This window comes from Squalius cephalus, assembly GCF_949319135.1.
Source record: "Squalius cephalus genome assembly, chromosome: 11".
NCBI lineage: Eukaryota > Metazoa > Chordata > Actinopteri > Cypriniformes > Leuciscidae > Squalius > Squalius cephalus.
In genome coordinates, this window is record NC_137132.1 from 37,272,654 (window position 1) to 37,287,220 (window position 14,567).

At 43.3% G+C, this 14,567-nt stretch overlaps 1 protein-coding gene across 1 annotated transcript in view; it reads right to left on the reverse strand.

Annotated features, from left to right (window-relative positions):
• Positions 1-14,567, reverse strand: part of dnajc30b (DnaJ (Hsp40) homolog, subfamily C, member 30b) — a 354,582-nt gene that overhangs the window by 103,073 nt on the left and 236,942 nt on the right. The window lies entirely within an intron of this gene.

Genomic DNA, 14,567 nt, shown 5'->3' on the forward strand with positions numbered 1-14,567 from the left:
CTGTTTACATTTTAGAGCCCGCCGTTTTGGTTCTATGGTCAAAACAAACGTATCAATGATGTTTTTGTATGTCTAGATTCATTTATAGTTCATGACTCTTTCCCACCTGTTTTGTGTGTAATCTGCCTCTCTGCTTTCGTACGCAAAGCCTCCGTCGTAGGTCCGGTGCAAAAGCAAAAAGTGGCCTTTTCCCCTTAAGCCACTGGGCCTCTTGCGCAGGGTGCTTTGTGTAATTTCAGCCTGATAGGGCACATGCACGGGCAGGACAGAATGATGCACACAAAAACCCAGCACAACTATCAGAAGTTTGTGGGTTCTATGCTAATTCAGATCTTGCGCTCATCATGGCTACAGCGTTGCTTTGAACAAACCATCCTTGAATTCGCCCAACGGACAACTTAAACAAAGCCCATCAAAGACGACCCAGGTGGGACTTGAACCCACAATCTCCAGCTCCGGAGGCTGATGCCTTATCCATTAGGCCACTAGGCCTTGTCTGGCAAGCTCTGCCTTTGATGGTTTCTGACGCTCAAACAACTACACTTTAGTATCACTGAATTTGTGGCGCCCTCCCGAAAGACTTCCTTCCGACGAGGCTCGTTGGTCTAGGGGTATGATTCTCGCTTTGGGTGCGAGAGGTCCCGGGTTCAAATCCCGGACGAGCCCGGCAGTTTCAGAACTAGCAGCCGGTTGGCTCCATCCTTTTGCAGAACTGAGCCAAACTCAAAACTGTCGTGGTTTTGAAATCCTTACTGCTGCTTGAGTTCATCTGTACTACAACAGAGCCAAGATTCAGCCAGACGACAAGCGTTTATTTCCTTGCACAGAACGTACTCAGTGTGGCTCCCTAACGACAAACGCTTTCTATTAAAACTAGTGCCCGCCCATTCTGTTAGAGGCCAGCGTTCGGTGACTGTACAAGTGTACGCAAGTAACCAGATCCTTCATCAGCCAGGCTTGTTGGTCTAGGGGTATGATTCTCGCTTTGGGTGCGAGAGGTCCCGGGTTCAAATCCCGGACGAGCCCAGCAGTTTCAGAACATACTCAAAACCGTTGCCTGCCAGCGAGTACGGCTCCCTAACGACAAAAGTGTTGTATATTAAAACTGGTGCCTGCCCATTCTGTTAAAGGCCAGCGTTCAGTGACTGTACGCAAGTAGCCCAAATCTTCATTTATCAGGCTCGTTGGTCTAGGGGTATGATTCTCGCTTCGGGTGCGAGAGGTCCCGGGTTCAAATCCCGGACGAGCCCAGCAGTTTCAGAACAAGCAGCCAGTTGGCTCATTCCTTTGCAGCACTGAGCCGAACTCAAAACTGTTGTGCTCTTGAAATCCTTGCTGCCGCTTGTGTTCATCTGTACTAAGATTTTTTTTATTTAGAAAAGGGACAGTGTATATCAATCGACATTCATGAATGTAAATGTACCCAAATTAGCCCGAAGGCTAGTTTTCATCGGTAGTGCCTTTGCCAGATGTTATTAGGCCTAAAACTAGAGTAAAGGGTAAAACATTGCAACAATAATAGAACTAGAACTTGTAAACAACTCTGTAAAATACAATTAAACATATGCAAACAGACGATATATATGTACACAATAAAAAAAGTAAGATATGTAAAAAATTATGAAAAAAAGATATTGTTATGAGTTAAATAATACTAATTATGGTTTATATTACTATACTAATTACTAATTATAATTCAGCCAGATGGCAAGTGTTTATTTCCTTCACAGAACGTACTCAGAATCGCTGCATGCCAGGGAGTATGGCTCCCTAACGACAAACGCTCATTCTGTTAGAAGCCAGGGTTCGGTGACTGTACAAGTGTACGCACGTAGTCCCAAATCTTCATTTATCAGGCTCGTTGGTCTAGGGGTATGATTCTCGCTTAGGGTGCGAGAGGTCCCGGGTTCAAATCCCGGACGAGCCCTCTCACCTTTAGTATGAGTTCAAGGGTTCTCTGACTCTCTTTGCTTCTGCTGCTTTTCTTTATCAACCACTTCATATCTGGCCATTTACTGCAACCCACATAGTACTTGACGTCACGCTCTGCAGCATCAGAGGCTGATGCTTCGGCCAAATTGAACTTTTTGCAGGCCTGTAGATGCCGTAGTGCAGGGGTGCCCAACCCTGCTCCTGTCGATTGACTGTCCTGCACAGTTCATCTCCAACCCTAATCAAACACACCTGCCTTTAATTTTCAAGCGATCCTGAAGACGTTAATTGGCTGCTTCAGGTTAGTTTGATTAGGGTTGGAGATAAACTGTGCAGGACAGTCGATCGGCAGGAGCAGGGTTGGGCACCCCTGCCGTAGTGGGTTTCAAACCATTTTATATCGCTCTTAATTGAATCACCGTGGCTCTTTTGCAGAAACGCTAAGCACAGGTATACTTGTTGTTCTGTGGAGTTTCTTTGAACAAATTATCATTGACTTTTTGCAGCATCGGCGTAGAGCTAGCTCAACAAGCACGCCCTAGGTGGGGGGCTGATGGCCTATGGTTCAAAGTCAAGCCTACGACATAGCCTCTATGAGGCTGTTTACATTTTAGAGCCCGCCGTTTTGGTTCTATGGTCAAAACAAACGTATCAATGATGTTTTTGTATGTCTAGATTCATTTATAGTTCATGACTCTTTCCCACCTGTTTTGTGTGTAATCTGCCTCTCTGCTTTCGTACGCAAAGCCTCCGTCGTAGGTCCGGTGCAAAAGCAAAAAGTGGCCTTTTCCCCTTAAGCCACTGGGCCTCTTGCGCAGGGTGCTTTGTGTAATTTCAGCCTGATAGGGCACATGCACGGGCAGGACAGAATGATGCACACAAAAACCCAGCACAACTATCAGAAGTTTGTGGGTTCTATGCTAATTCAGATCTTGCGCTCATCATGGCTACAGCGTTGCTTTGAACAAACCATCCTTGAATTCGCCCAACGGACAACTTAAACAAAGCCCATCAAAGACGACCCAGGTGGGACTTGAACCCACAATCTCCAGCTCCGGAGGCTGATGCCTTATCCATTAGGCCACTAGGCCTTGTCTGGCAAGCTCTGCCTTTGATGGTTTCTGACGCTCAAACAACTACACTTTAGTATCACTGAATTTGTGGCGCCCTCCCGAAAGACTTCCTTCCGACGAGGCTCGTTGGTCTAGGGGTATGATTCTCGCTTTGGGTGCGAGAGGTCCCGGGTTCAAATCCCGGACGAGCCCGGCAGTTTCAGAACTAGCAGCCGGTTGGCTCCATCCTTTTGCAGAACTGAGCCAAACTCAAAACTGTCGTGGTTTTGAAATCCTTACTGCTGCTTGAGTTCATCTGTACTACAACAGAGCCAAGATTCAGCCAGACGACAAGCGTTTATTTCCTTGCACAGAACGTACTCAGTGTGGCTCCCTAACGACAAACGCTTTCTATTAAAACTAGTGCCCGCCCATTCTGTTAGAGGCCAGCGTTCAGTGACTGTACAAGACCAAATCTTCGTTTATCAGGCTTGTTGGTCTAGGGGTATGATTCTCGCCTCGGGTGCGAGAGGTCCTGGGTTCAAATCCCGGACGAGCCCAGCAGTTTCAGAACAAGCAGCCAGTTGGCTCATTCCTTTGCAGCACTGAGCTGAACTCAAAACTGTTGTGCTCTTGAAATCCTTGCTGCCGCTTGTGTTCATCTGTACTAAGATTTTTTTTATTTAGAAAAGGGACAGTGTATATCAATCGACATTCATGAATGTAAATGTACCCAAATTAGCCCGAAGGCTAGTTTTCATCGGTAGTGCCTTTGCCAGATGTTATTAGGCCTAAAACTAGAGTAAAGGGTAAAACATTGCAACAATAATAGAACTAGAACTTGTAAACAACTCTGTAAAATACAATTAAACATATGCAAACAGACGATATATATGTACACAATAAAAAAAGTAAGATATGTAAAAAATAATAAAAAAAAGATATTGTTATGAGTTAAATAATACTAATTATGGTTTATATTACTATACTAATTACTAATTATAATTCAGCCAGATGGCAAGTGTTTATTTCCTTCACAGAACGTACTCAGAATCGCTGCATGCCAGGGAGTATGGCTCCCTAACGACAAACGCTCATTCTGTTAGAAGCCAGGGTTCGGTGACTGTACAAGTGTACGCACGTAGTCCCAAACTTCATCAGTCAGGCTCGTTGGTCTAGGGGTATGATTCTCGCTTAGGGTGCGAGAGGTCCCGGGTTCAAATCCCGGACGAGCCCTCTCACCTTTAGTATGAGTTCAAGGGTTCTCTGACTCTCTTTGCTTCTGCTGCTTTTCTTTATCAACCACTTCATATCTGGCCATTTACTGCAACCCACATAGTACTTGACGTCACGCTCTGCAGCATCAGAGGCTGATGCTTCGGCCAAATTGAACTTTTAGTGAAAGTGGGTTTCAAAATTTTTTATATCGCTCTTAATTGAATCACCGTGGCTCTTTTGCAGAAACGCTAAGCACAGGTATACTTGTTGTTCTGTGGAGTTTCTTTGAACAAATTATCATTGACTTTTTGCAGCATCGGCTTAGAGCTAGCTCTACAAGCACGCCCTAGGTGGGGGGCTGATGGCCTATGGTTCAAAGTCAAGCCTACGACATAGCCTCTATGAGGCTTTTTACATTTTAGAGCCCGCCGTTTTGGTTCTATGGTCAAAACAAACGTATCAATGATGTTTTTGTATGTCTAGATTCATTTATAGTTCATGACTCTTTCCCACCTGTTTTGTGTGTAATCTGCCTCTCTGCTTTCGTACGCAAAGCCTCCGTTGTAGGTCCGGTGCAAAAGCAAAAAGTGGCCTTTTCCCCTTAAGCCACTGGGCCTCTTGCGCAGGGTGCTTTGTGTAATTTCAGCCTGATAGGGCACATGCACGGGCAGGACAGAATGATGCACACAAAAACTCAGCACAACTATCAGAAGTTTGTGGGTTCTATGCTAATTCAGATCTTGCGCTCATCATGGCTACAGCGTTGCTTTGAACAAACCATCCTTGAATTCGCCCAACGGCCAACTTAAACAAAGCCCATCAAAGACGACCCAGGTGGGACTTGAACCCACAATCTCCAGCTCCGGAGGCTGATGCCTTATCCATTAGGCCGATGCCTTATCCATTAGGCCACTAGGCCTTGTCTGGCAAGCTTTGCCTTTGATGGTTTCTGACGCTCAAACAACTACACTTTAGTATCACTGAATTTGTGGCGCCCTCCCCGAAAGACTTCCTTCAGACGAGGCTCGTTGGTCTAGGGGTATGATTCTCGCTTTGGGTGCGAGAGGTCCCGGGTTCAAATCCCGGACGAACCCGGCAGTTTCAGAACTAGCAGCCGGTTGGCTCCATCCTTTTTGCAGAACTGAGCCAAACTCAAAACTGTCGTGTTTTTGAAATCCTTACTGCTGCTTGAGTTCATCTGTACTACAACAGAGCCAAGATTCAGCCAGACGACAAGCGTTTATTTCCTTGCACAGAACGTACTCAGTGTGGCTCCCTAACGACAAACGCTTTCTATTAAAACTAGTGCCCGCCCATTCTGTTAGAGGCCAGCATTCGGTGACTGTACAAGTGTACGCAAGTAACCCGATCCTTCATCCGCCAGGCCCGTTGGTCTAGGGGTATGATTCTCGCTTTGGGTGCGAGAGGTCCCGGGTTCAAATCCTGGATGAGCCCAGCAGTTTCAGAACAAGTTGGCTCCCTCCTTTGGAGCGCTGAGCCAAACTCAAAACTGCTGTGAAATCCTTAAGGCTGTTTGTACTAAGTGTTTATTTCCTTCACAGAACATACTCAAAACCGTTGCCTGCCAGTGAGTACTGTTGTAGAGACAAACGTGTTGTATTAAAACTGGTGCCTGCCCATTCTGTTAAAGGCCAGCGTTCAGTGACTGCACGTTTGGGCGGCGCCTCATATATAAGCGTTAGGCAATCAATAAACAATAGCCGAATTCATGATGATCTCAGTCATTTGTTGTTTGCAAAGTAACGTTAGCAGCCATTCCCCATGTTTACCTCGAAGCTAATACTCCCGCTAGCATACAATAGCCGCATTAGCAGTTAGCTGCTGTTTGTTACACAGAGTAGAGCAATAAAAACACAGTCTTACCGTTTCAATTGCAGGCAAGTGTCTGATTGTTGAAAATGGCTCCTTTTTCCCGAGCTTCGATGCCAACTTCGCCTGATATTGCCTCAAATTTGTGAAGGATTCCGGCGTAAAATGTTTAGTTAGCACAGACACATAACGTTAAGCCAGTGGGAAGGGTTGTAGGAACCGCGTCATTAAAAATGAATTTAATCCACTGGTCCCTGACAGCTTGGTCCGTTCTTGGGAGAGAAAACACATTTACATGTTGATTCTGGCAGTCAACAACAGAGCAACTCAGTGTGCACTACGTTTCTGCATCTTTCGCGACTGAATATGAGGGGAGGAGGGGCGCCAGGGCGCGCTTCCTGCGGCAGGTCTGCGGTGTCCATATATGGTATATCCTGCCCCGTCATGACGTCAAGTCGGGGCTGAAATCAAAATCTTGTATTTGAGTGCGCGTGCACACGCGCTGGTTTATGAACCCTGGGGTAAACAAACGCTTCACTTTTAAATATCGGCTTCCCGGCCAGTGTATAATCGTTAGGCAATCATAACACATTGATTCTCGTGGAAAAGTGAAAATTGCAGGTCATGACTCCTTTAACAAAACATACCAGATCAGACCACTGAGAACAAAACGATTTTAATGTGAGCATGAACTGCTTATTGATATTATTATATTTGTAAGTTAGCTGTGCACAAGACAAGCTGTTCTTCCTGAGCATCCATAAAAAACATATGCAACCAAAACAATGCACACAAATTCCAGGATACAATAAAACGAAATTTAAAAAGGTCTGCTTCACTAATATGAACGAAAACCAGCTTACAGTTTTTCACCACAAATAACACACAACGGATTTGGCGCCACGGAATCGCCTGTATATCCATACCTAATGTATGAGGTATCGTATTTATGAAACTTGACTTTTTTTCTTTCTCTCTCTCGCTATTTTCGAGTTGGTCATCGCCTTTCCTTTTACCAGAACTGTCCGCAATGAAATTAGCCATTGAAAAAAAATATCGCGGCCCGCTCATCTCTCCACTTCCCTGTCACTTCAGGTGCAGCTCGCTTTTTGCAGTCCGTTCAGATATGACGTGTTGCTAAGCAATCGCAAGGCGCTCAAAGAAACACATTTTAATCTATTTATTGTTTAGGTTTTGGATTAAATAACATGACGTCATAGCACTTAAAAAGCATTTAAAAAAGACAATTATTATTATTATAAAAAAAGAAAAAAGAAAAAAAAGAAAAAAAAGAAACATTATTCTCGGAATATTTTAAGGCCCGGTACTAACGGGTCCACGGACCGGGGGTTGGGAATCACTGGTCTAGGGGTATGATTCTCGCTTCGGGTGCGAGAGGTCCCGGGTTCAAATCCCAGACGAGCCCAGCAGTTTCAGAACAAGCAGCCAGTTGGCTCATTCCTTTGCAGCACTGAGCCGAACTCAAAACTGTTGTGCTCTTGAAATCCTTGCTGCTGCTTGTGTTCATCTGTACTAAGATTTTTTTTATTTAGAAAAGGGACAGTGTATATCAATCGACATTCATGAATGTACATGTACCCAAATTAGCCCGAAGGCTAGTTTTCATCGGTAGTGCCTTTGCCAGATGTTATTAGGCCTAAAACTAGAGTAAACGGTAAAACATTGCAACAATAATAGAACTAGAACTTGTAAACAACTCTGTAAAATACAATTAAACATATGCAAACAGACGATATATATGTACACAATAAAAAAAAGTAAGATATGTAAAAAATAATTAAAAAAAAGATATTGTTATGAGTTAAATAATACTAATTATGGTTTATATTACTATACTAATTACTAATTATAATTCAGCCAGATGGCAAGTGTTTATTTCCTTCACAGAACGTACTCAGAATCGCTGCATGCCAGGGAGTATGGCTCCCTAACGACAAACGCTCATTCTGTTAGAAGCCAGGGTTCGGTGACTGTACAAGTGTACGCACGTAGTCCCAAATTTCATCAGTCAGGCTCGTTGGTCTAGGGGTATGATTCTCGCTTATTGTGTGAACGCAGCATTACTGTGCGTTCACACCAAACGCATCTAGTTGGACACTTGAACATTTTGAATCCATTCGCACGTCCAGAGTGAAATTGACGCGCGTCTGAGGCGAAATCCGCTTCTTGTGGGCGGGGCAAGTGCTAGTCGGTTGTCTGTTTGCAAAATGGCTGATGTTGATCGAGCATTCCTCAAGAGAGTTACCGCTCTGTATTTGCTTTGGAAAGCAGAACAGTGGCATAGGGGTCATCATCGCCGTACTTGTGGGTGGATCTCCGACGCAAATCTAAAATGGGTATATTATAGTATATTTATATATATATATATATATATATATATATATATATATATATATAGTATAATATAATATATTATTATATCATAGGTGTGGTTTGGGCGTAACATGAAATAAACCAATCAGAGCGTCATCTCACATTCCCTTTAAGAGCAGGCGTGTTTGTTCCATGGCGGATTGCTATTATAACGGCGGATTTGACAGGCGCACGCCAGGAGCGGTTCACAGCCGAGGAGACCGGCGTTCTCGTCATGGCCGTAAAACACAGAGAAGTGACATTGTATGGAGATGGAGAAACACACCCAAATTATCTTCGGTTAAACAGGCGTATAATAATTTGGGTAAGTTTGCAAGCTAGATTTATGCCTATTTTTTCACATCTTCATGGACACCACAATGATTTCCCTCGTGTGGTAATATTTTTCCTTGTAACTATGTATGGTTTGCAAAAATGAGAACTGCTGCGTCTGTGTAGATGAGAGAAGTGTATGCGCGTTGTGCACATGCTACATTATGGCCAAGCATTCGCCCTTAAAATAGTATCTGAATAACACGCCACTGACTTTAGACTAGGTTTCTCCTGGTCAGTGGCAGAATTGTTTTCTGGAACTGCAAAATAGCACCAGGGAACGTTTGCGCCGGAACACGCCGCCTCTTTTCGCTGAACCGCCCCCGGGAGCGCAAGTTCATTCCCTAATTTACCGACGTGCGTCGGTGGAGGGAAAAATCTGCTGTGCGTCAGGGGCAAAATAGGAATGAAACATGCGTCAGTGTACAAAGTCAGTTGTGCTGGGTGCAAGATAGGGCCCTATGACCTCAAAGAGGAGATCACACTGCAATGTGATGCCAGTGAGAGAGGCTTAAGGGCCCTACACACCGGGACGAATATCGGCGCGCGTTATTCGCCAGCGTTTTTCAACGCGTTTTTTGTGTTCACACCCAAGCGATTTTCGCTGACGATGAGCCGAGTGAACATGCAAATTCATTCCCTGACATTAGATGGCGCTTAATGTAAAACAGAAACCATTCCATAACAGTTCTCTTTTATCAAGATTTTTGTAGTCACTGTCGCGTTTGTCATATAGTTCTTTATGTTCCGACACCAACAAGACCAGCAGCTCTACATTCATCTTGCCTTGCATCTTCCTCGTCTTATTTCTTCTCGGCAGTGTAGACGCTACTTGGTGTATATCTTCTTCGCCGTTACGTATGTGTGCTCGGCAAGACCGTTTTGTGTTTGAGCGCCCCCAAGTTGTGTTTTACTGTAACTTCAGAAGCTCCAGACACGTGAGCAAAAGCGCCAATCTCATTGGTCGGATAGTTTTTGACGCGGCGCGTCAAACCAAAAAAACGAACCCGAGGCGTTTTTTAAAAAATTACGCTTTTACGCGTGGCGTTTTTCGCGCCGGTGTGCACACTCACATTGGCACCCTTTGTTTAGTCACGAGGCGTTAAACGTCGGCGAATATCGCGCGCGAAATTCGTCCCGGTGTGAACAGGCCTTTAGGGGCAGCCCTCCAACAGAACGGACAACTGGAAGAAAACAAAACTAGAGGTATTTCGCATTTCATGGAAAGAGAGCTCGATTGCATACAGAGAGGCTTTAAAAGCTGCTAGATCTGCTTATTTTTCAAACCTATTAGAAGAAAATAAACATAATCCTAGGTATTTATTTGAAACAGTGGCTAAACTAACGAAAAAGAAAGCTTCAAACACAGAAGGTTCCAAGCAGCACAGCAGTAATGACTTTATGAACTTCTTCACTTATAAGATTGATAATATCAGGGATAAAATTATAACTATGCAACCGTCTACTACAGTATCGCATCAGGCAGTGCATTGTAGTCTTCCTGAGGAAAAATTTGATTCATTCGTTGCTATAGGAGAGGAAGAATTTACTAAACTTGTTAAATCATCTAAATCTACAACATGTATGTTAGACCCTATACCGACTAAGCTACTGAAAGAGATGCTTCCAGAGGTCATAGATCCTCTTCTTAATATCATTAATTCGTCTTTGTCTCTAGGATACGTACCAAAAAACTTTAAGCTGGCTATGATTAAACCGCTTGTTAAAAAAATGCAACTTGATCCTTCAGAATTAGTCAATTACAGGCCGATCTCGAATCTACCTTTTCTGTCAAAGATACTAGAAAAGGCAGTATCTTCACAACTATGTTCCTTTCTAGAAAGAAATGATATCTGCGAGGATTTTCAGTCCGGATTTAGACCATACCATAGTACTGAGACTGCTCTCGTTAGAGTAACAAATGATTTGCTCTTATCATCCGATCGTGGTTGTGTCTCTCTATTAGTGTTACTCGATCTTAGTGCTGCGTTTGACACCATTGACCACAACATTCTTTTAAATAGACTAGAAAACTATGTTGGAATTAGTGGAATTGCACTAGCATGGTTTAAATCATACTTATCTGACCGTTATCAGTTTGTAGCAGTAAATGAAGAGATGTCTTATCAATCACAAGTTCAGTATGGCGTACCACAAGGCTCAGTACTAGGACCGCTGCTGTTCACTCTGTACATGCTACCCTTAGGAGATATCATTAGGAAACATGGAATTAGCTTTCACTGTTATGCTGATGATACTCAGCTGTATATTTCTTCAAAACCTAACGAAACTTACCAATTCACTAAATTAACAGAATGCATAGCTGATATAAAAAATTGGATGACTCGTAATTTCCTACTTCTAAATTCTGAAAAAACAGAGATTCTAATTATTGGACAAAAAACTTCCTCACGTAATAACCTAGAATACTGTCTAACACTTGATGGCTGCTCTGTTAAGTCTTCGTCGTCGGTTAGGAACCTGGGTGTGCTCTTTGATACCAATCTTTCATTTGAAAGTTTTTTTTTTTCCATCTTAAAAATATATCTAAATTACGTCATATGCTCTCATTGACAAATGCGGAACAATTAGTTCATGCGTTCATGACATCAAGGCTAGATTATTGTAATGCTCTACTGGGTGGTTGCCCTGCACGCTTAATAAACAAACTACAGCTAGTTCAAAACGCAGCAGCTCGAGTTCTTACCAGAACCAGGAAGTATGACCATATTAGCCCGGTTCTGTCAAAACTGCACTGGCTCCCTATTAAACATCGCATCAATTTTAAAATATTGCTGATTACTTACAAAGCACTAAATGGTTTAGCTCCGCAGTACTTGTGCGACCTATTAACGCATTATACTCCTTCACGTCTATTGCGATCTCAAAATTCCGGCCAGTTGATAATACCTAGAATATCAAAATCAACTGCTGACGGTAGATCCTTTTCCTATTTAGCACCAAAACTTTGGAACAGCCTTCCTACCATTGTCCGGGAAGCAGACACACTCTGTCAGTTTAAATCTAGATTAAAGACACATCTCTTTGACATAGCGTTCACATAATACATTATAGACATCTATAATTCAATATTAGGCTGCATAGATTAGGTCAGCTGGAACCGGGAACACTTCCCATAAATCCTGATGTACTTGTTACATCATGAGAAGAATGGCATCTACGCTAATTTTAGTGTCTTTGTTTATCCCAAGGTTTTCCCGCAGCCTGCCGGATCCAGGCCGTTTCCAGATCTGATGAAGGACCTTCGCCTGGACCCGATGTCAACGCAGTGCTGAAGTGCAAACTAGCCTCTCCCTATGGAGGATCCCTTTCCCACTCTACAGATAAAGCGTCGTCGGGAAAACTCAATTTGCGTATCTACCCCGAATTGATAAAATAAAATAAAATTCTGAATCAAAACTATAAGGAAACACCAGTAATTTGTTTAGGCTTGGTTTTTAGGGAATTCCAAACCTGCACACATATATTCAAACGCACATAACTATTGAACCCGTTCTTAATGCGCATCTGAACGCCATCAGTGTTTCTCACAGGTTCGCGTTTAAAGTCTGTGTAGAGAGAATGGTGTCGTCTTAGCGGCCCCTAATTTAAAAACAAATGATCGTTGCGACAGAAGCGAATCAATCAAAACTAACTTTAGCTGGAAAATAACTTTATTAAAGAACCGCTATAAAGCCAAAACAATCTTACGTTAAATTATACATTTATCTCTGTAAAGCTGCTTTGAGACAATCTACATTGTTAAAAGCGCTATATAAATGAAGATGACTTGACTTGACTTGACTTGACAACCAGGACACTGACCCCACAACAATACGCTCAGATTGAGAAAGAATGCCTTGCCATTGTCTTTACTTGTGATACATTTGACCAGTATCTACATGGCGGAGAGCACATCATTGTACATAGTGATCACAGGCCACTTGAAGCAATCTTCAAAAAACCCTTGCTGACAGCACCCAAGTGATTACAGAGGATGCTAATGAGGCGACAGAAACACCAGATACTCCTGCAGTACAAACCAGGCAAGGATTTGCACGTCGCCGACTTTCTCTCTAGAGCGCCTCAGGCGAGCATGACACACTCAGAAATGCAGACACCAGCCTCAGTATACGCAATGGGCATTACCCCGCAAGACTTTGAACAAGTTAACCATTCCAGCTGTATCAATATCTCCACAAAGAAACTGGAAACCATCAAAACACACTCTGCCAAAGACACGCTGTTCCAAAAACTACATGCTTGCATTAAAAATGGGTGGCCCAACCACCATTCTAGACTATCAAGGAGGAACTTGCAAGTGGCCTAATATTCAAAGGACAGAGGATTCTCATTCCTGAAGCTCTGCGCCCTGTTTATTTAGAAAAGATCCTCTGGAATTGAGGCTAGCTTGAGAAGGCAGTGAGGCAGTTTTCTGGCCTGGCATCACAGACAAAGTCAAAAACGTTGACAGCAGTTGTGCCACATTCAACACTATCCATGTGAAACGGCAAAAAGAAACATTGATTCCACACAAAATACCTCACCTCCCATGGTCTAAGATAGGGATGGACCTTTACTGCAAATTACTCCATGTTCCCAATTATGGTGGATTACTATTCTGATTACTGGGAGATTACACCTCATGCCAGATTACACCTCATCCACAGTCATTGAATGCTGCAAAAGACAGTTCAGCAGACATGGCATTCCCCTTGAGGTTTTCACAGACAATGGACCGCCCTTCAGTGGCATGGACTTTACGCAATTCGCAGATGGGACTTTAACCATGTCACATCATCACCATATCACAGCCAAAGCAATGGTAAAGCAGAGTCAGCTGTAAAAATAGCAAAAACACTGATAAAAAAGTACACCTTGGAAGGTGGAGACCTCTGGAAAGGCAAGGCAAGGCAAGGCAAGGCAAGTTTATTTATATAGCACATTTCATACACAATGGTAAGTACTCATGCAGAAAGCAGTTCTGGGATGGAGAAACACCCCAACAGAAGGCCTCATCAGCTCTCCAGTTCAAAGGCTCATGTCAAGGAGAACACGCACTACCTACTGGAGAGGCGCTTCTGCATCCTAAACTAGTGCAAGAAGTTGTCACATGAAAAATAGCCAAGCGAGCAGCAGTGAAGCAACGCTATGACACTACAGCACGTGACATGCCAAGCATAATTCAAGGACAGACAGTGCGGGTCCTTCTTCACCCCAATAACCCAACCAGCACATGAGTACTTGGCGCACAGAAAAGAAAAGACATTCGTCCTGTGCCTGAACAGCTCAAAGTCACCTTACCAGCAGACCAACCCACCGTAAATGATGACTATACTGGGGGACAGGAGAGTTTCGGAGGGCGCAGAGAAACAGAGAAGCTACCTTACCATCCACAGTCCCAGTTCTAAGACACAAGAACCAGATCCAACATCAACATTCCTGTTAGATACTCTAAGGACTATGTTATGTAAAAAAAAAAAATTAAAATTAAAAAAAGGAATATAAAGAAGAAAGAAGGAAAAAGACAGAATTGACAAAATCCTCATACATTTGCAGAACAATGTCATCCTTACTGAGCTATTCACTGAATAACAGATAGTTTTGTTCAACCTGTTAATTTGTATAAAGGGTGCTCTGCTCTGATTAAGTTAGGTTATGTTGTGTTGTGTTCAACTTTCCTTTGTTATGTGAAGGGAGATGTTACGATATAGGTGAGACGATAGACGGCGCCAGTGAGCTATCATAAGATGGCGGCGGCTGCACAACGAGAGTGAGTGTGCAAAAATAAAGAGATGCATGAAGATAGCAATGAAAAGCGAGCTGAAT